The sequence below is a fragment of the Dermacentor andersoni genome, chromosome 3 (assembly GCF_023375885.2).
Source record: "Dermacentor andersoni chromosome 3, qqDerAnde1_hic_scaffold, whole genome shotgun sequence".
In the NCBI taxonomy this organism is placed as follows: domain Eukaryota; kingdom Metazoa; phylum Arthropoda; class Arachnida; order Ixodida; family Ixodidae; genus Dermacentor; species Dermacentor andersoni.
In genome coordinates, this window is record NC_092816.1 from 232,471,586 (window position 1) to 232,492,285 (window position 20,700).

The following is a 20,700-nucleotide window of genomic DNA, read 5'->3' on the forward strand; positions in this document are numbered from 1 at the left end:
AACAGATAATTTCTTTTTGCAGTGCTCAACTATAACGACACACTGACTCAAATATGACTGCGTTGCCACGTATGCTTCAGTGCGTCAGTGTTCTTGATTGCTACACGAGCGATTTATCCCCAACTAGCCCAAAAGACGGTCGCACTTGAAAGAAGTGAGTGAATGAGTACAGTGAACTTGTACTGAACTGGATTCACATGCCGAATAAAAGAGCGCAATGTCATCTGAAACAGGCGGCACGGCTGATTATGTAAGTACTTCCAATAGTTCGGCTACTAGTGTAGTTCGCTTTCGGGAGTTATCTTTACCACTGGAAACAGCGCAGAGCTTGCCCGTTAAACTTGAGTCAACCGACACCACACGAAACACGCCGCGGTTGACCAACCCAACTTCCACACGGTTCATTCACCACGTCACAGGTCACACGAAGTCAAGAGTGCCATATTTTAAATCACTGCAGCACCAAACGGACCTGAAAATTCATTTCCTACGACAGATTTCTCAGGTGAGTTCGTTCACTCGCCAGTTACGAACTCGATGGACGCGCTAGGCCTACGCGTAACGTAAACAACATCGGCGATAGGCGAGTGTTGATTATCCAGACTTCGGAGCTCGTAAACGTGTTTCCATTCGTTTTGAGCACAACAAAATGCACATACAACAAGCACAGACGTTGCGGCAATCGTGATTCGGTTGGCTGTTTTAGCAGACGATCGTACCGAGCCCGGCGGAACCCAGTGGGCAGGTTGGATTAGTCGGCGTCGTTCGAAGTCGCTTCGGATCCACGTCGCACTGCCACAACCTACGGTCGTCGGTCGGTTGATCGTGTCGTTGTCGGCCTACTTTTACAACACTGTCTTTCAGGAACACTGTCGCGCGCGTCGTGCGTCCAAAACACTCGGACGATCGTTGGTGCCGGCGTCTCCACACGGTCGGCCATTACAGTCCTAGCAGCCGGAGGCTCCGCAGCCTCCGATTGGTTGACGCCTGCGAGGCGTCGCAGCCTCCCATTGGTGCACGCCGGCGCAGCTTCGCCGCGCGCCGGCAAACTTCTAGCATCGGCAGTAGACGTAATCGCTGCGCGACGTTCCGCTTCAGCGAGTTCCCGACCGACGCTTTGACGCATTTGACCCTTCGGCGCGCGCCGAAGCTTTCCAGCGCGTGCCAGTGGTTGGGGCATTAGGAGTGGCAGACGGAGCTGCACATGTGTAGTCAGCCGGAATTTTTCGTGTCGTGTTGTAAAAGTTCTTAATTTGCCGTAAATATCTCTTGATTTGTACTCAAGAGTGAAGCAAGACTCCAAGGAAGAGAGATTGACGCATCGGGAGCGAAGGACAGAAACGATGGATGGTTACGCTGCTTGGGTCTCGGCACGTTCGAATTGGCAAAGTTCCGAATTTGTCGCTGTGTTTTGTACGCTTGTGCGCTCGTCATTTGCCGTCATCGCGCGGAGATATTTGCGCTGGATGTCTTTCACTTCGTGTACAAAACTCTGCACGCTGCGGCATCGAAGAAGTTGTCCTGTGTTTGGGTGCACGTATGCGCTTGGACACGGATATATCCTGCTTGCTCTCAACGGGTGTTCAACAGTCTACGCGCACTCGTAACTTGCTCATGAGGTAAGTCCATTTTAATCTTATTTGATTTGCATAACGTAGGTGTTAAAGTGATGTGTGGTAAGCCGGTGTCGCGAACAGAAATATTGTTCCAAAAGACCACTATGCAACGTCTTAGGGCAAAACTGACGCATGAATGGGGAAAGGGATCACCCAATCTTTTCAGATCGATTCCAGTCGTAGCGCGATCGGCTCGATCGCAATTTCCGTGAGGTACTTCTAACCTTTTGCTCACTCGCGTTAAAAGCGTAGAATAAAACTGCGTTCAGTTGCGCACTTGTATTGACGCTTGTATTGGCTTGAGAGCATACTGTATCCGATACAAGAACTTCTGTTAAAATACGGAAATAAACGTTCGAGGCAATAGCAGTCGCTCACTACCTGTGATCGTTACTTTCTTGCTTGGGTGCACGTTTTAATTGTGACCAGAAAAAAGAAGTTCTTTGCTCTGGCTGCTCGGCTGTGTTTGCTCGGTGCAACGTTTTGCAGTGCAGCAAGACGTGTTGCTTCGAATGATGTCTGGGCAGTCAAGGCATTCGTGTCAGTAAGCAAGCAGTAAACGGGGTATCAGTGCGAAAAAAATTGGACATACAAGAGAAGCGAATGGTATCATCATTGACTCTTTTATTTTACGAATAATTCAGTTGTATTACTAAAGTGGAGAGTGGATATGCATGAAAGTCAGATTGTATTGATACTCAGCAAAAACAAGGTAACTTATCATTACTAATCAATCCTTTTCTTTTACTGAAAGGCAAGTTGCTGTTGTGCTGGAGCTGAGAAGAGGTCTGCTGCCTGCAATGGGTCCATCTCTCTCAAGTTATCGCAGTATTGTAGCTCTCAAAGTGAGTGGATTTTTTTTTTCTCTTAGCTATTTGCCACCTGAATCATGACTGCCACCTGCCACCTGAATCAAGCTGTGTAGGTGATGACTGTTAGTGACATTGGAGTGCTGGTGGACAAGCACTCCTTTATGATTGCAACGCATATGACAGAGTGTAGCTGTGGCAGTATGCGAAGGTGTTCATCTATAAGCCAAATTAGGTTCTTTGAGGTAATATGTTAATATATTGATGGCTTTGGATTGTGGTCTAGCAGGCAAAAATGCTAAACAAGGAGAAGTAATTTTAATTTGCACTTCGTAAGATGTGCAAGCAAATCAGGCTGTTACACATGAAATGGGACATTTGTAGATGTCTTCTACAATGCTGCAGTCCTGAATAGCTTCAGAGTTTAGTGATACCACGATAATTTCTCTGTAAAGCATGCAGCAGAGTTTAGCATTGGGGGAGGCTGGCATCAACAGGCGTCTCCTTACTTAGTTAGTTAAATGGGGTTTAATGGCGCAAAAGCGGCTAAGGCTATGCTGCGCCAAACATGAGGTGTTTTAAAATCCAGTTAATGAAGGAAAAGGCTTTGTTAATAATCTATATTTTATGTAAAAATCCAGTGTCGTCTAGAAATTTACGAACGTCACATAATGGGACTAGCGGATCATCACCTAAAATTAGAGCAGGGTGTAAAGGTATGTGTGGTTGACATAGTTTGTGCAAAAGTGTTCGTCTGTGTGTTTCAGTCTGCGTACATGTGAGTAATATGTGCATAACTGTTTGTGGCTGTTGACATTTCTCGCATGTTGGTGTGTCTTCTTTCGTAAGTAATTGTGTGTGAGGTGTGTGTGCCCAATGCGTAGTCGGCATAAAACTACATTGATGAACCGCTCCTGATGGTAGCATGACTTCCACTCGCCAACTATGGGTTTCGTGAGATGTAGTTTGTTGTCAGCACAATGGTCCCATTCGCGTTGCCATTTCGCCGTTAAGGCTTTTCTAATCGCGTGCATGCTATCTTTGTATGGAAGTGTTGTGTTTGTTATCTCTTTGTTCGCTGCCATCGATGCATATCTACCGGCTGCTTCGTTACCCAGTATCCCAACATGACTTGGTACCCAGCAGAAGTGGATTGATCTCCCATATTTGTTAAGCGCGACCATGTTTAGTATGTCCCCTAACAGGGGTTCACACTCATATTTTAGGTTTAGAGCCTTCAGTGTACTTAAGGAATCAGTGAAAATGACTGTTTTTGTGCTTGCCAGTGATAATCTATTTAACTACAACCCATACAGTGTAAACTTCAGCAGTGAAAACAGAGGCATGTTTTGGTAGACGAATACTTCTTTCGCAATTTTCTGTTACGGCCCCTACACCCACGTGTTCTTTTGTTTTGGACCCATCAGTGTAGAATTGCATGTGATTTTGATATTGGTCCTGAAGAGCACGGAATTCTTGTATGATGTGGTCGTGAGGAGTGTCTCTTTTCCTTAAATGTGTTAATGTCCAGTCGCACAACTGCGTGAAATCGTATCACGGGGCCAACCATTCTGGTTTCTTGGCAACCTGGAGGACTTCGTGGGGAATTTCATAATCCCGACACTATTGCTCATACCGCAGTACAAGTGGCCTAATCATGTTTGGTTTATTTGTGTAGTGTAAGCGTGAGTTGCACTGTGTGACGATGTTGTAGCATATGTGTTGCGGTGATGACTGAATTCTGAGTACGTAAGGAAATGTGAAGAATGCTCTGCGCTGCTGTATTGAGGGTTCGTTACATTCAACATATAAACTTTGAATAGGTGACGTCTACTTGCTGTGAAGTTCAAATGAGGTGTTACTGTTAGGGTGACTATATATAATTTATGGTTTAATTCTAATCTTGTATGAGGCAGACATAGTTTACCCACTTCGTTAAACAATAGAGATGTAATATCTATGTATACAAGTATTACCCATTCATTTATGCCATTTGGACAATGGCAGAAATGCATGGGTAATACTTGTGTACATAGACATTACATCACTATTGTTTAACCAAGTGGTGCCCCTGCATGCTAAATTTAGAGGGCTATTATTAAGTAATGTCAACTTTTGTTGTAACATTAAGGCACCTTTTATATTATTACAGATTACCACCATTGCATACCATCATAGTGTGATATTTACACTAAATGTATTTGACTTTGCTATAAAACCCTGCACAGTGGTGCATCAAGAAATGTATTTCTATAGTTTCTGGCCTCAGAATGCACTTCACGTTATATTCTTGTTTGCAACAAAACTATAATGCAGGTTTCTTTCCTTATATTTTGTGGCACTTCAAGCTGCGGCGAGCTAAACCACTGTGCAGCAATACTGGAATCGCTACTGCGTGTGGAGCTGTCTTCAAACACACACAAGGAATACATAATTGCTTTTTTAGCGCAAAACAATGGACACAAGAAAGATGACAGAACAAGGCGCTACTCTCAACTGACATCACTTTATTGCGTCCCTCCTTTGAAGACAGCAGAATCTAGAAGAACATGCGCTGTGAACACCATGTGCAGGAACCACCAACATCTGATCACAAGAGCACACTCATACGACAGAATCCAAAAAAACAACATATTAAGCACTGTACAAGGTTAAAGAAAGCGCACTAATGCACTGTGACCCCAATGACTGTATGAAGAAAGCTTCCGATAACTCTCTGGCGGTGGTATCACGGCTCTTTTTCAAAATCGTAGTATCACGAAACATTGCGAACATAAGCGATCCATACCAACAGGCACAGGTTCCCATGTGGCTCAACATTGTAAAATATGGAAGTGCAAAGCCATGTTTCGTGATACTATGATTCTGAAAAAGTGCTGTGATACCACCGCCCGAGAGTTATCGGAAGCTTTCTTCATACAGTCATTGGGGTCACAGTGCATTAGTGTGCCTTCTTTAACCTTGTGCAGTGCTCAATATGGTTTTTTGGATCCCGTCGCATGAGTGCGCTCTTGTGATCGGTTGTTGGTGGTCCCTGCACATGGTGCTCACTGCACATGTTCTTCTAGATTCTACTATCTATAAAGGAGTGACGCAATAAAGTGATGTCAGTTGAGAGTAGCGCCTTGTGCTGGTCGTCTTTCTTGTGTCCATTGTTTTGCGCTAAACGAAGTGTTTATGGATTCGCACATACTAGCCCGCCAATGCATTGTGTTGAACGCAAAGAAATGCTGCTTTGCCTTCTTTGACTGTGTTGCGGGCACTTCTGAAGTACTGTCTGTCCAATAACCTTGGTGGCATGGAAGTGCCGTCCACTTCTATGCGTTGCTTTCTGTTTCATTGTGGCATCACATCACATTATATTCATAATGTGTATGTACTTTTTCTAAGAGACCCATATTCCTATCCTTGTGTTATATTTGCTGTCGCATTATTTATGTGCAAATGACCAGTGCTCCAAGTTCCATTTTATCGCAAAGTAAACTACTGGTACCTAAACAGTTCTGTATATCAGAAAACCAAAGCCGAACTGCTGAACACTATCAAGCAGCAGCCTTAGTATAGTGTCAAGTAGTCAGATTTTATTGGTTATGCAGAGGCGCACAGCGTACCTCTTTATTACTTGCTGAACAATTAAGCTGTGTGAAAACTGAGTATTTATGTAGCTTCAACCACATGCTATTGGCCATTGTTCCTGCCCTCAGCAAGTGTGGAAGATTATCATGGCATTTCTTTTTCTAACTCTTTTTCCTTATTACAGTCGGATTACTGCATGTGTAAGTAGGAAACGGATCACATAGGCAATCAAAAGCCAACAATGTGTAAACTTGGAACATTGATTGTACAGTTTGATGACCCAGAATAAGTAGAAATACACCATAAATGATTGACGATTAACTTTTACTTGACACAGGGCTAGAGCATACAGTAAGCATACTGTATGCTCATACGGTGTCACATCAATTTAAATTTTAGTGTAGCTTTACAGTGTACGCTTCTATTGTTGCATTCTGTCAGAGGGATGGTAATGTTTCGCGTGTCTAGCAACTAGACTGTCTATATACAGTAGTAAAAATGTGCGAACTGTATCTTTTAATGATTTGATAGAATGTGTAGAACAATAAAGCCATACAGTCAACGCACAGTGATGTGACTTTCTCTGCACATGTTGCAGGTTCAAAAAAGTATGGTGGAAGCTGTTGCCAAGGTTCCGACCAGAAAAGGCAGCCAGTATAAAAGGGTCCACACCACTGATCTCTACTACAGGGGATGGACAGCACATCGAGCACCCTCGACTGAAGCCAACCTTGTCCCGGAAGTTGGTGCTTCACAACTTTGCGGCAGCACTTCGTTTGCACGGGTGTGTGGCATTTCTTCCCCTAACATGCCTGCCTGATGTGCCATAACCTACCCAAGCAGTGTTTCGAGGTGTCCAGAATTTTTCCATTGCAGTGTCTACAGTGTAGCTAACATAAGTGGCGTGCAATGGGGACACTGGTAAATGAGAAAAAACTTGATGTAAGAGAACACTATCGTATACGGGTTCAGATTGTCATAAAAGCGCTTACTAGACATGTAGAGACCTCCTAAAATGTAAAAAACCACAAAGAAAAGTTTTTCGGCAGCAAAATTATCTGATCGCACGCACTAGTTAGTCCACCATATGCCCTGCTTCCAGGACAAGCGCCTGCATGACACCGCATTTCCACTGGCTTCACCTGCATCCGGTGCGGTGTGCTGCATCCAGCAAAACATTAGAAATCACTGGTGCACAGTGTTTTCTGTCCCCTTTCTCGACACCTACTGAACACATGGTAAACTGTTTCCAAAGCAAAAAAACAGAGGGAAAGGGCTCTGAACACATTGCATTTTAAAGTGGCTGGTACTGGGTAACGCAAGTACTGTGGCATAGTAGATTTGCACCAGGCAACCTGGGCGCCCAAAAAGGCTGCTGTTTACTTGCAAATGGCCAACGTATTGTGAGCATGTTGAAGTTCTTTTTTTATTCTCATCGCTTATTTAGCTAGTGGAGACAGCTTTCACAACTGGAGAAGAAGCCTTGGAAGCATGAAACACTTCACAAAACCAGCTTCAATATAATGTGTCTGCATCACAATTCCATGGCTGCATGAGTGAACCCTCTGGTTAACATGTAAGAGTGTTCATGATGTTTGCCATGCATTATCCACTTTATTTACAGGTCAACCCTATCTTGAGATTTAAGCTGATGTTGCGTTTAGAGAAATTATGGCCGAGAGCCAGCTTTTGGGAATACAGATTGAGCTCGACAGATTAAACGCCAGAACAAGTCGTTGAGGATTTCAGATCAAGAATCTTCAAAGGCCAGTTCATTTAGTGGTGTTAATATTCTGCTCAAAGTTGTTGATTGTTACGTTCATATGGTGCCCATGCATTGCGGTAACAACTTCACTTGCAGTACATAGCAAGGGTGTATTCGACGTAAGCTGCTGGCTTTCTTCTGTGTTTTCAAAAACTGGTTTCTTGTTCAGTTTAAATTTTCAAATTTTGCATTGTTTATTAGGTGTTGTGTCCTGTTTCCTTTTCCTGCAGCTTCTTAGTTAAACATCTGAATAGTTAACAAAACTTGACCTTTTGCTTGATTTTCTAGATTACACGCCCTCGATGCAAAACAATTTCACTTCAAAACTGCTTGTACTGTACTGAAAGAATAACTTGAAGCAGCCATAGCCACCAATAACACGCAAGAGATGATTATGAAAATTGTAATATTGTTTTTTGATCTACAGGGTGTCTTAACTATCGTGCACCAAGATTTAGAAATATGTAAATGCGATGTAACTAGACAAAATGAAGGTAATGTTGTTTGCCGTCGCTTGGAGATACTCTGATTATATTTTGCATTCTGCCTAATTACATAATTCTTAATTAGTTAATAAATATCTGAAATAATTAAATGAAATGTGTCAATGAAAAGTTGTAGAGCAATATGAAAGCCTCCTTATACACTTTTTTGTTACTGTTACTCATTGTGTGCTACATAAAAGTGTTTTTCCAAGAAATAAGCCTGCGAATACACATAAAGTGTCTTGAGTGGCCAGTCATGTGTCAGTCTTGTGGTGCAAAGCCACGAATACACCTTAAATGGGTTCTTTTAAGAAAAAGACTTGGCTCAGAAAATTATCCTTCCTTATGCAGCCTCTGGAAACAAGGTTTCTTAGACATGGCCATGGCCCTCAAGGAAGATGCCGAGGCCACAGGCAGTTCCTCCAATGACCGTGAAAAGGTCCCCTGGGGCACAAGTCTAATTTGGTACCCCTACCTTTCTCCTGCAGCTTTTCTGTCTACTTAGCTAACCAGGTGGGTCAATGATGGCAAAGGTAAAAAAGAATCAACAGCTTCAAACGTAGAACTTGCTCAAGCTCAACGCATTTTTGGTGTGAAGTTTTTTCCTTATCATTTATCAAAAAACGGGTAATAAGTATATGATATGGTCTTCATAAGGACGCCTCTTTCCCACAGAGAATTAGCAGTAAAAAAGCAGCTTATGAAGGCTTGAATATTAGCTAGGATGATGTGGCATAGATAGGATAATGATTATGAATGTTTCTGGTAAAGGTAGTGGTAGTAGAGTGAATAATCAGTTTATATATAGATTAAAAGACATTTCGTTCCAATGCCAGAATTTTAAATCATCCCAAATAATTCTTGCGTTTGATAGTCTATGCGCATTGAGTGACAGTGCTTTTGATGCTTGCTTCTTGCTGACATCATTTTTATGCTGCATAATTCACCTGTTTAAATTCCCTATTTCTCCCGTTCAAGCAACTTTACAATAATCATAACATCCCTTGTAGATGAGTTCCAGAAACTTGCTGATGAGATTAGGGGGCGGCGTGCACCCCAGGCTTAGATATGCATTCAAGAGCCTCATATCTCGCAAATGTTAGAAATACTCCTGCTAAGCAAGTTCTTGGTGTCATACAAGGTTATTTGCGAATACGAATTTGCCTAAATTTAGAAAACAGTCAATCATTGGCATGATGCCATTCTCTCAGTGGAATAAAATCTGTCCTGCGTTGTAAATCTGGAATCCTTTATAATCCAGACTACTAAATGCCTCATGAGGGTTGTGACGTAAAATATTTATTCCTCGTTTTTTTTTTACTTTAAGACCCGATAATGCTTAAACAGCAGTGAAAGAACTGAGATCACGGTACTTAATACTTTATATTGCTCCAGAAATCCGTTTTTTCTGCCGATCGCAGCATTTGACAATAACAATTTTTGACAGAAAATGTGAGACAGAAGGCACATAACACTTAAGGTGGTGCTATTCACTTTGATTGTTTGGGAACAAAACTCATAATGTACATGTTATGGCCCTACGTGTCATTGCCTTTGAACAACAAAAAGGTAGGGGGTTTGCGTTTTGCAAAACTGCATGGAGGTTTTTACTGTGTGCAATTAAAATTAGAAACCTTCACAGCTGATACTAAATGCATTCTCCACAGCTTTAGGTTATACAGGTGCACTACTTTACACAGAACACACTCTTACCTCATCACTGCCCACACTCTTAGGCAAAGTTACACCCTTTGGAGTGTCCCTTCTGCCACACAATGATAATCGTCATCTGCCTTGTTGCGTTTCCTTTCTTTAACGCTGCGAGCCCTGTACTTTCCAGTAACGAACGGCATGCACATTATCAGCATGATAGCGTTCCCGAAAGGAAAGCAGCGGGCGTGGCGTTTTAAAGAAAGGAAACACATCAAGGCAGATAATGATTATTCTTGTGTGGCAGAAGGGGCACTCCAAAGGGTGTAACTGCCTAAGAGTGCAGGTGGTGATTAAGATTCTTCAAAGGTGTTTCATTGTATGGGATGGCACATCGCTCTTCACTTATTTGCAGAATATTGCATTCCGATTGTGTCATATGAGATGAATCCATTAGAGAGCTTTAACTTGCCCTAAATTTATTACAGGTCTGTACTGGCAAACTGGCAGCAGCTTGCAGTGCTTGTGGAAAAACAATTGTAACTGCCATATTATATGTAACTGCTAGTGCACAGGCATCGGCAGCAGCAATGGTTAGGGTACACTTGTTTCTTCTGTTCTGGGGTATGCATCCTCCACGAGAAAGTAGTTTTTTTCGTCTTCCTCTTCTACCACATTGGAATGTGAAATGGGGTGTAATTTGTAGGGTATACTCTTGCATAAACTTCATGAGCATTTATTCTTGTCTGTGCCACAGATCATTGTTGCTACCACTATAAAAGCAGTTTACAGCACCCGTAGGGAACAATCTGTGAATCTTTAACGAACAGTAAGGATAATGAATAATCGAATAATTTTTAGTAATTTTCAACAAATTTAACACTCTTTGCTTTCCCCTGTGGTGTTTTTCAAACTGTAATGTTGGCACAAGGTTTGTCTGCAGGATGTCATTTTGTGTGAATGAGTGCACTTGTGCGCATAACACCTCATCATCAACAATCTGTTGCACAGAATGTCATTAGCTTTCGTATGCATTGGTCACTATCGGCTGCTCCTTTGTTAGTTGGAATGTAGCATTTATGTAAAGCACATTTGATGTTCTAACAAAAAGCATTGTGCCCTCTTATCTTCTAATTCTCCTACTTGATGCCTAGTGCTATAATAGCATGGTTGACACCATGAGAGTCAGTGTGGTGTATAATTGTGTCTGGTGAGGGGGGGGGGGGGGGTGTACATTAACTTCAGCAACTTTTCCAGACCACTTGAATCAATATTGTGGAATGCTAGTTTTTTTTTTTCAATCACTGTTACCAAGTTTCACTTTGGTTGTGGCAACAAGTTTAATGTAGTTTGCTAGCACTCCTGCCAACACATATAATGTGCAGGCATCTGTGTTGAAAAAAAGACCAGCTAATGGTTTGCGAGGAGCTAAGGTCCATTTAGACCATTAAATTTTGAGCTTACACCGGTGGAAATAACTGGTGAATGAAAGCACACCCAGGAGAACTGACCATAATATTTTCTTTCAATATAATAATGCTGAAGCTTTGAACTGCATATGAACTGACTTGTTTAAAAAATGACCCATTTCCTTGTTCAAGTAAGACAAAGGTTCCACAGGAAGACAGAAACTTGAAGCCGTCAACAGCAGCATGAATATAAACAGCGCTCGACGTTTTGTAATCTTGCACCTGGTTATCATATTGTCCATCCCATTTTTTTCCACAGGCTGTTCTTTACTGTTTTATGGTCATACCCAGTTTAATTGTAATGTCCCTATTTTTTAATATTTCGTTAATATATCTTTTCTTCATCGCCTTTTAACAAAATATATATTCGTAATGTGCCTTCATTTACCATTTGCAGTGATCTTAACCAGATGCATCTTGATACAAAATTTATTTTCCTTAATTCTTCGTTTTCCTTTTCCAAAAGTGCAAACTGTTTATCTTGATACCTATTTTGTCTTCTCGGAAGATTAGGTCTATTGGATTAGTGACTGCTTACATGTGCACATCATTTTCTGTTTTGGTCACCCCTACTCTTTGCAAGAACTGACAGTAGTGCTCATACCCGCTCCATCACAATCACCACTGCTAAGCACACCCTTCCTTCCTTTATTTTAACACTTTGGCTTCTCTTGACCTATTATATGCACCAGTTTCTTCCCCAATGAGGCTAGGGGCCAGTGAGCTATGCACAATCCAAAACAACACAGCCAAGGAAAACATTTGCTACCCTAATGACAAGCACCTATGTCGAAATGTTGGCTATAGCAACATCCCTTGTTCCAACAATGTTGGTCTACTTACATGTTTTTCTAACACAGAAGTTACTGCTTTGTCGTGTTCTGTGATTATACTTTTTTGCCGCTTTCTTTAGGATGGATATTCACGAATACTATTTGTTTCTCCTAACAGCAGCAAGTTTATCCTTGCAATCATTTTGGGTCAAGAACAACTTTCACCAGGAAGAAGTGCAAGACGAGTGATTGAAGAAAATAAAGTTGCTTCTGTGATCTAAGAACTTGAGGACTGAAATGTTGCACCTTTGTGTATATATGCTATGCAGTGCATTCATATCAGAAAGTGCAAAGTGTTTTATCTCTGCAGCCATGTCAGTGTGTTGGCAAGACAATTTTCTCAATGGTGACCTGCTGCTTTGTCTATGAGCTGCCTTCATGACATTTGCATTTAAGGCGATGTACTATCGTGGACAAAAGTACCCTGGAAGTGCGAGCGTTGACCAAATTGCATTTCTGTTCAAGACCGCTGAAAACAGTGGGTCACGTATGCACATTCCGAACGCAGATGGTAGCACGGCTGATCCCAGCAAATAGTGCACCATAAAATTCGGTCGACTCTCGCACGTCTGGGAAATTTTGTCCCCGATGGCACATTCTTCGAACAATGGATATGCTCTGCAAGATGAAATACGGCAAGCACCTGTACTTTAACGGATATAGTACAGATTTAGGATACGGAGTCTTTCGTTTTCTGAATACGGCAAGCACCTGTATTTTAACGGTTATAGTACAAATTCAGCATACAGTGTGTTCCGTTTTCTGAATACGAGACGCACCGTACTTTTACGGTTATAGTACAGATTCAGAATACAGAGTCTTCCATTTTCTAGATACAGAAGCACTCGTATCTTGTATTACGGTCTCTCTTTTACAGTTGTCCGTTCTACGGAAATGACCGTTCTTAATTTACGGAAGAGTGTTCGGTCACAAATTACCAGCAAATTTTCTGTAAAGTAAGGAAATTTTTTTTTACAGTGTAGTTATGTATTTTTTCGATTCTTTGAACACCAAATCTAGTGTCTCTGCATAAACAACTGCTCCACAGAACACGACAGCCTAAATATAGGCATTCCCGTGTATCACTGTTTGTGGGTTCACGTTCGTTACACCATCATGACGCCTATGATTCGTCATGTCATGACGGGTCATGACGGCAAGGGGGGCACAATGCTTTTGGTGGTAAACGTGAAACACAACACACTGGCCGGGACACGAAACTGGCATGAATGTCAGCGGCTTCATTGCATCTATCATGATCATTAGGTATTCAAGAAATTAGTTCTTAACACGAGTATTCGCATGCGAAAGCCGCCGCAGGGACCTTTCGGTTACAGCTTAGTTTCCATCGTTCTGGTGCAGTGACGCGTGCTCTGTGATGAAATGCGTACATTCACAATGCCGCTTACTTTCTTTTGCTTACTCACCGTACTGGCACTTTGAGGTAGAGCGCGATTTCCCGTGATATGAACTTATTTGTTTAGCTTCGATTTCTACAAACGTAACGGCGTTTGACGCACTTAGCAAGTGTCGATTCTGTGGCAAAAAGGTAACAGCAACGTAAAATACTGGTATCACACATGCAATTTTAGATTTGTCGGAACATTATTTCACATTAAGAAATGTATTTAGAATGTATTCCATGCAAAAGCAAGAATTGTCGAACAATCTTTATTGAAAATTGCACTAACGTGTAGGTACACGAACGATGTCCGCCTATGCTGGCATTTCATATCGGTGTTTAAATGTTCACTCATTCAGAAAACATTGAACACAAAAAAAGCTGTAGTTGCCCGTCATTCTAAATTAGAGCACATATATTGCCCTACATTAGGTGACCTGGCGCCAAATAATTGGAGATCGCTGAGAGGGAGGCCTTCGTCCGGCACTGGATATAAGTGAGCAAATGATGTTCGTCCAAGGAGAAAGGTATTACCACGTCCTATTTGGCTGTAAACTGGAAATAAGAACTGCGAAAATAACCACCATGTGGTAGCCACGGCCAATCACTATCTCTCCGTAACTCAACTCGCATTGCGCACGTGCTCTATTGCCGCATTTTCAGTCTCAATCACTGCCTTTTTTGTTCGATCTCTTGAATAAAAATCGACAAGATATCTGCCAGCATATAGACAATAAGCAAGCCATTAACTTGTAGAAATTGCTTCTTAGTGCTCAGGATAACCTATTTTAAATTCCGCGGTGTCGTAACTACTGAATGAATAGAAGTGGTTTACTGCAAAAAAGTGAAACTCATCCTCCAAGCGATCAAGCTCACCTCGAGACGTTCTCGGTCGAATGCGCATCAACCGGAGCTTTCATTGTATACACGCGTTCTCAAAAAGCGCTGAAACCTCGATTTTATGGCACCTACCAAACTTGCGACACAAGAACAACGACGAAATAAAACGCGAGGGACGGGTGAAACCGTACGCGCCGCATAGCGAATGCTGTCTCGACTCGGCTTGTTGCTGGTCGTGACTCTGTTTTCAAGCGTTTTACCAATGCTGACATGTGACTTGGATACGGACAAAGAAGCTTGAGAGCATCTTAAGGACCGCGCAAAGAGCGATGGAACGAAGAGGCTTAACGTTACGAGATAAGAGAGCGGCTTGGATCAGAAAGCAAACGGGTATTCTAATTGACATCAAGAGAAAAAATGGAGCTGGGCAGGTCATGTAATGCGCCGGTTAGATAACCGTTGGACTATTAGGGTCACAGAATGGGACCAAGAGAAGGGAAAAGCAGTCGAGGATGGCGGAAGACAAGGGGAGCAATGAATCTAAGAAATTAGCGGGCGCTAGTTGGAATCGGTTGGCGCAGGGCAGGGGTAATTGGAGGTCCCAGAGAGAGGCCTTCGTCCTGCAATGGACTTAAAACAGGCTCATGATGATGATGGATACGCCTTGCGAACTCACGGCTATAATTCGTGGATTTAATTATGTACCGTAAAGTAATTATGTTAAAACGTAACAAGTGTAATTAGGTAAATTATTTAATTAAGCATTTCAATTACTGGTAGTGCTAATGGCCGCTTGATTGAGTACTCTAGATCAAGGGTTACAATTATGCTATCTGTCCCAGGCAATTTAAAAAAAACTGGCTTTCTAAGATAAAAAAACACCCAGTAAATTTAAGACTCAATGCCTTTGGTGGTAAACGTGAAACACAATACACTGGACGGGACACGAAACTGGCATGAATGTCAGCGGCGTGATTGCATCTATGATGAAAATTAGGTATTCAAGAGATTAGTTCTTAACATGAGTAAGCCGCTAAAGACCATCCACATAAACAATAAGTAAACAAAAGCGGATTCCTTGTTACGGTCGGTGTCTCACAGTTTTGTTTTATACTGTGTGAAACACGAAATAACGGATGACTGTGACCGGTAACTCGCGGTATAGGCACCGTGCGCTGTCCAGAGTGCGCTACAGCGTTTACATTTCTCGCCCCAATGTGGTCGGACGCTAGAGAAGTGATGAAAATGGCACACCCTTCCAAACGACAGTGGCTGACTTTTCGCCGCTCGTCCGAGTGTTACGCACTGCGCTTTGACGAGATCAAGCTCCCAATCGTTCCTGCTTCTGATATCGATTGGGACCGTGTGCAGTAACGTGCAGAACAAGCACACTACGACATTTTCGCAGCTCGGATAGTCTTGCCTCGTGATAAGCGATCGAAAGTGTCATGGCGAATGTATGCAGCATCTCTTCCGTTTTGCTTGCTTCGACGCTGGCCGTCCCAGAACATCACTCGTAGTTAGCACAGAGGTCGCGGACAAACTGGACTGCAGGGTGCCTATTCGGAAATTATGGCATTACAGTTGTTTAGTAACGTAAAATTGCAGCTGAGGAAGTGTGACCGCTTATGCGCCTTGCGCAGACGAAAGCACTACCATGCGCTTGCATGTTGTCCTCTTGCAGACTACAGAAGACCTCGAGAGCCGAGGTGGTGACGTCACTGTTACATTGCCACGCCCAGTGCTGTCCAGTGGAAACATCGGGAGCGTAGCTAGATGAATTTCTCAGACTGGATGGCACAGCTGCCGAAACATGCATCGTCGTCAACGAATGTTGGGTGTCGTGGAGAGGCCCTTCAAATGAACGGGCAGCAACTGTGGGCCGCCACAGCTGTCCCACAGCGGGCCCGGGGGCCTACGAAAGCATTACCGTGCGCTTACGTCCTGTGCAAGTGGACGCTTCTTGAGATGGTGATCCTAAAGAACTGCTGATTCCTATCACTGCTGTGGCATTCTTTATTGCTATGTGTTTTTGCTTTTATTTCGAAGCTGTTTCTTTTATATTGTTTATCATTAACAATACCATTTCGGGGTTAAAAAGGGTCCGTTATCTGGGTATCCCCTTATTCAGCACCCTTACTTGGCACGAGTATATTGTCGAAACACCTGAAACAGAGAAATGTTTCTGGCTTGAAAACTAAACTGATATGTGTCCTCCAGCCAGAATAGTCAGGTATAATTTAGACAAATACGTGAGTATGCCGGCATGGCATGGTACTGTTATTGTGAAAAATAACACACGTCTTAAAGAGTATACAATAAAAACCAGTGCGCTTTATCACAGGGATATGTCGCAGCTACATCAGCGTCGCAGAAATTAAGATGTATTGAACACTTCCAAAATTATCTGAGCGCTTGAGCTGTTACCGTTTAGTACCATTTCGCACGACTCTTCAAGACATCATCATCATCATCAGCCTAGTTACGCCCCCTGCAGGGCAAAGGCCTCTCCCATACTTCTCCAACTACCCCGTTCATGTACTAATTGTGGTCATGTTGTCCCTGCAAACGTCTTAATGTCATCCGCCCACCTAACTTTCTGCCGCCCCCTACTACGCTTTCCTTCCCTTGGAATCCAGTCCGTAACCCTTAATGACCATCGGTTATCTTCCCTCCTCATTACATGTCCGGCCCATGCCCATTTCTTTTTCTTGATTTCAACTAAGGTGTCATTTACCCGCGTTTGTTCCCTCACCCAATCTGCTCTTTTCTTATCCCTTAACGTTACACCTATCATTCTTCTTTCCATGGCTCGTTGCGTCGTCCTCAATTTCAGCAGAACCCTTTTCGTAAGCCTCCAGGTTTCTGCCCCGTAGGTGAGTACTGGTAAGACACAGCTGTTATACACTTTCCTCTTGAGGGATAGTGGCAACTTGCTGTTCATGATTTGAGAATGCCTGCCAAACGCACCCCAGCCCATTCTTATTCTTCTGGTTATTTCAGTCTCATGATCCGGATCCGTGGTCACTACCTGCCCTAAGTAGATGTATTCCCTTACCACTTCCAGTGCCTCGCTACCTATCGTAAACTGCTGTTCTCTTCCGAGACTGTTAAACATTACTTTAGTTTTCTGTAGAATAATTTTCAGACCCACCCTTCTGCTTTGCCTCTCCAGGTCAGTGAGCATGCATTGCAATTGGTCTCCTGAGTTACTAAGCAAGGCAATATCATCAGCGAATCGCAAGTTGCTAAGGTATTCTCCATCAACTTTTATCCCCAATTCTTCCCACTCCAGGTCTCTGAATACCTCCTGTAAACACGCTGTGAATAGCATTGGAGATATCGTATCTCCCTGTCTGACGCCTTTCTTTATTGGGATTTTGTTTCTTTCTTTGTGGAGGAATACGGTGGCTGTGGAACCGCTATAGATAGCTTCCAGTATCTTTACATATGGCTCATCTACACCCTCATTCCGTAGTGCCTCCATGACTGCTGAGGTTTCGACTGAATCAAATGCTTTTTCGTAATCAATGAAGGCTATATATAAGGGTTGGTTATATTCCGCACATTTCTCTATCACCTGATTGATAGTGTGAATATGGTCTATTGTTGAGTAGCCTTTACGTAATCCTGCCTGGTCCTTTGGTTGACAGAAGTCTAAGGTATTCCTGATTCTATTTGCGATTACCTTAGTAAATACTTTGTAGGCAACGGACAGTAAGCTGATCGGTCTATAATTTTTCAAGTCTTTGGCGTCCCCTTTCTTATGGATTAGGATTATGTTAGCGTTCTTCCAAGATTCCGGTACGTTCGAGGTCATGAGGCATTGTGTATATAGGGCGGCCAACCTTTCTAGGACAGTGTTCCCACCATCCTTCAACAAATCTGCTGTTACCTGATCCTCCCCAGCTGCCTTCCCCCTCTGCATAGCTCCCAAGGCGTTCTTTACCTCTTCCGGTGTCACTTGTGGGATTTCAAGTTCCTCTAGACTATTCTCTCTCACCTTATCGTCGTGGGTGTTACTGGTACTGTATAAATCTCTATAAAACTCTTCAGCCACTTGAACTATCTCATCCATATTAGTAACGATATTGCCGGCTTTGTCTCTTAACGCACACATCTGATTCTTGCCTATTCCTAGTTTCTTCTTTACTGCTTTTAGGCTTCCTCCGTTCCTGAGAGCCTGTTCAATTCTATCCATGTTATAGTTCCTTATGTCCACTGTCTTACGCTTGTTGATTAACTTAGAAAGTTCTGCCAGTTCTATTCTAGCTGTAGGGTTAGAGGCTTTTATACATTGGCGTTTCTTGATCAGATCTTTCGTCTCCTGCGATAGCTTACTGGTTTCCTGTTTAACGGCGTTACCACCGACTTCTATTGCGCACTCCTTAATGATGCCCATAAGATTGTCGTTCATTGATTCAACACTATGGTCTTCTTCCTGGGTTAAAGCCGAATACATGTTCTGTAGCTTGATCCGGAATTTCTCTAGTTTCCCTCTTACTGCTAACTCATTGATTGGTTTCTTATGTACCAGTTTCTTCCGTTCCCTCCTCAAGTCAAGGCTAATTCGAGTTCTTACCATCCTATGGTCACTGCAGCGCAACCATGCCGAGCACGTCTACATCTTGTATGATGCCAGGGTTCGCGCAGAGTATAAAGTCGATTTCATTTCTAGTCTCACCATTCGGGCTCCTCCATCTCCACTTTCGGCTAACCCGCTTGCGCAAAAAGGTATTCATTATCCGCATATTATTCTGTTCTGCAAACTCTACTAATAACTCTCCTCTGCTATTCCTAGAGCCTATGCCATATTCCCCCACTGACTTGTCTCCGGCCTGCTTCTTGCCTACCCTGGCATTGAAATCGCCCATCAGTATACTGTATTTTGTTTTGACTTTACCCATCGCCGATTCCACGTCTTCATAGAAGCTTTCGACTTCCTGGTCATCATGACTAGATGTAGGGGCGTAGACCTGTATAACCTTCATTTTGTACCTCTTATTAAGTTTCACAACAAGACATGCCACCCTCTCGTTAATGCTATAGAATTCCTGTATGTTACCAGCTATGTTCTTATTAATCAGGAATCCGACTTCTAGTTCTCGTCTCTCTGCTAAGCCCCGGTAGCACAAGACGTGCCCGCTTTTTAGCACTGTATATGCTTCTTTTGGCCTCGTAACTTCACTGAGCCCTATTATATCCCATTTACTGCCCTCTAATTCCTCCAATAGCACTGCTAACTCGCCTCACTAGATAACGTTCTAGCGTTAAACGTTGCCAGGTTCATATTCCAATGGCGGCCTGTCCGGCCTGTTCCAATGGCGGCTTGTATTAAATGCACAAATACATGCTGAGTCCGCTATGTATTCGTATAGCATATTGGCGAGAACACAGACAAGTGATAACACTAGCGAGAGCCAGAACTATGTCGTGACCATCAATGAATGGTGAAACACCAAATTTCGCTTTTTCAACTTGTCAATGCGGGATCAACTTACCTGGGCTGCTCGTATTTCCTGATTTCGTAGCCCTCTTGGTCATTCGATCATTCTGTAATTGTTTATATTTTGCTGAATACAACAGCGTGCAGGCTTCCCTGTAATGACTTACGGCGTGCTTGTTTGTGCGTTACAAGACAGGAAACTGAGGAGCCTGGTTTTCGTAAGCCAAACCACATAAATCCAACAGACAATGACAACAAGGAAAGCATAGGGACAATTATTCGTTTGTTTAAGTCAAATGTAGAGTTTATAAATAAGTGAAAATTAAAGTGGGCGCAAAATGACTGGAATGAATGAACACGATGTCTTGTACGCAGTTACCACTGCGAAGACTTTACTTGAGTTTGCACCAGAAGTAGTTTGTACGATGCCGTGAACTGGACTGCTCCCGGGTTATTATTTGTACCCACCTCGTCCTCTAATACATCCAAAGAAGGTTTCCTGTGAGTCAAGGTGTAGTTGAGGGCGCCTTAACCGACCTGCTTGTCAAATAGTTTTTCAGTGCTTTGTATCTTCACGAGAAAGCCAGCTATTCCAGCCTTCTGTGCGCTTTCTAACGGGTCGTTCACAGCCATTACGTAGGCTTTGCAATACAACGGCCCCCAGCGAGCTTCATTCTGCTTACTCCACGCGAGACGATTTCTGGCACGTGCAGTAATGCGTGGTTATATATCTTGCTGAACCCTTGCACATTTCAATTCGGGCAACTTCAGTCTCACAGAACTCCAGAGGATCAGCAACTGACGCACTT

The 20,700-nt window shown here is 43.0% G+C and overlaps 2 long non-coding RNA genes across 2 annotated transcripts; both read left to right on the forward strand.

The window, feature by feature from the left end:
- Nucleotides 1–1,231: 1,231 nt before the first annotated feature.
- Nucleotides 1,232–7,001, forward strand: LOC126536116 (uncharacterized). Its single transcript, XR_011893559.1, has 3 exons — nt 1,232–1,619; nt 2,371–2,461; nt 6,600–7,001. It is a non-coding gene; the product is annotated as an uncharacterized lncRNA (long non-coding RNA).
- Nucleotides 7,002–8,487: 1,486 nt separating this feature from the next.
- Nucleotides 8,488–12,427, forward strand: LOC140216852 (uncharacterized). Its single transcript, XR_011893560.1, has 2 exons — nt 8,488–8,764; nt 12,322–12,427. It is a non-coding gene; the product is annotated as an uncharacterized lncRNA (long non-coding RNA).
- Nucleotides 12,428–20,700: the final 8,273 nt, after the last annotated feature.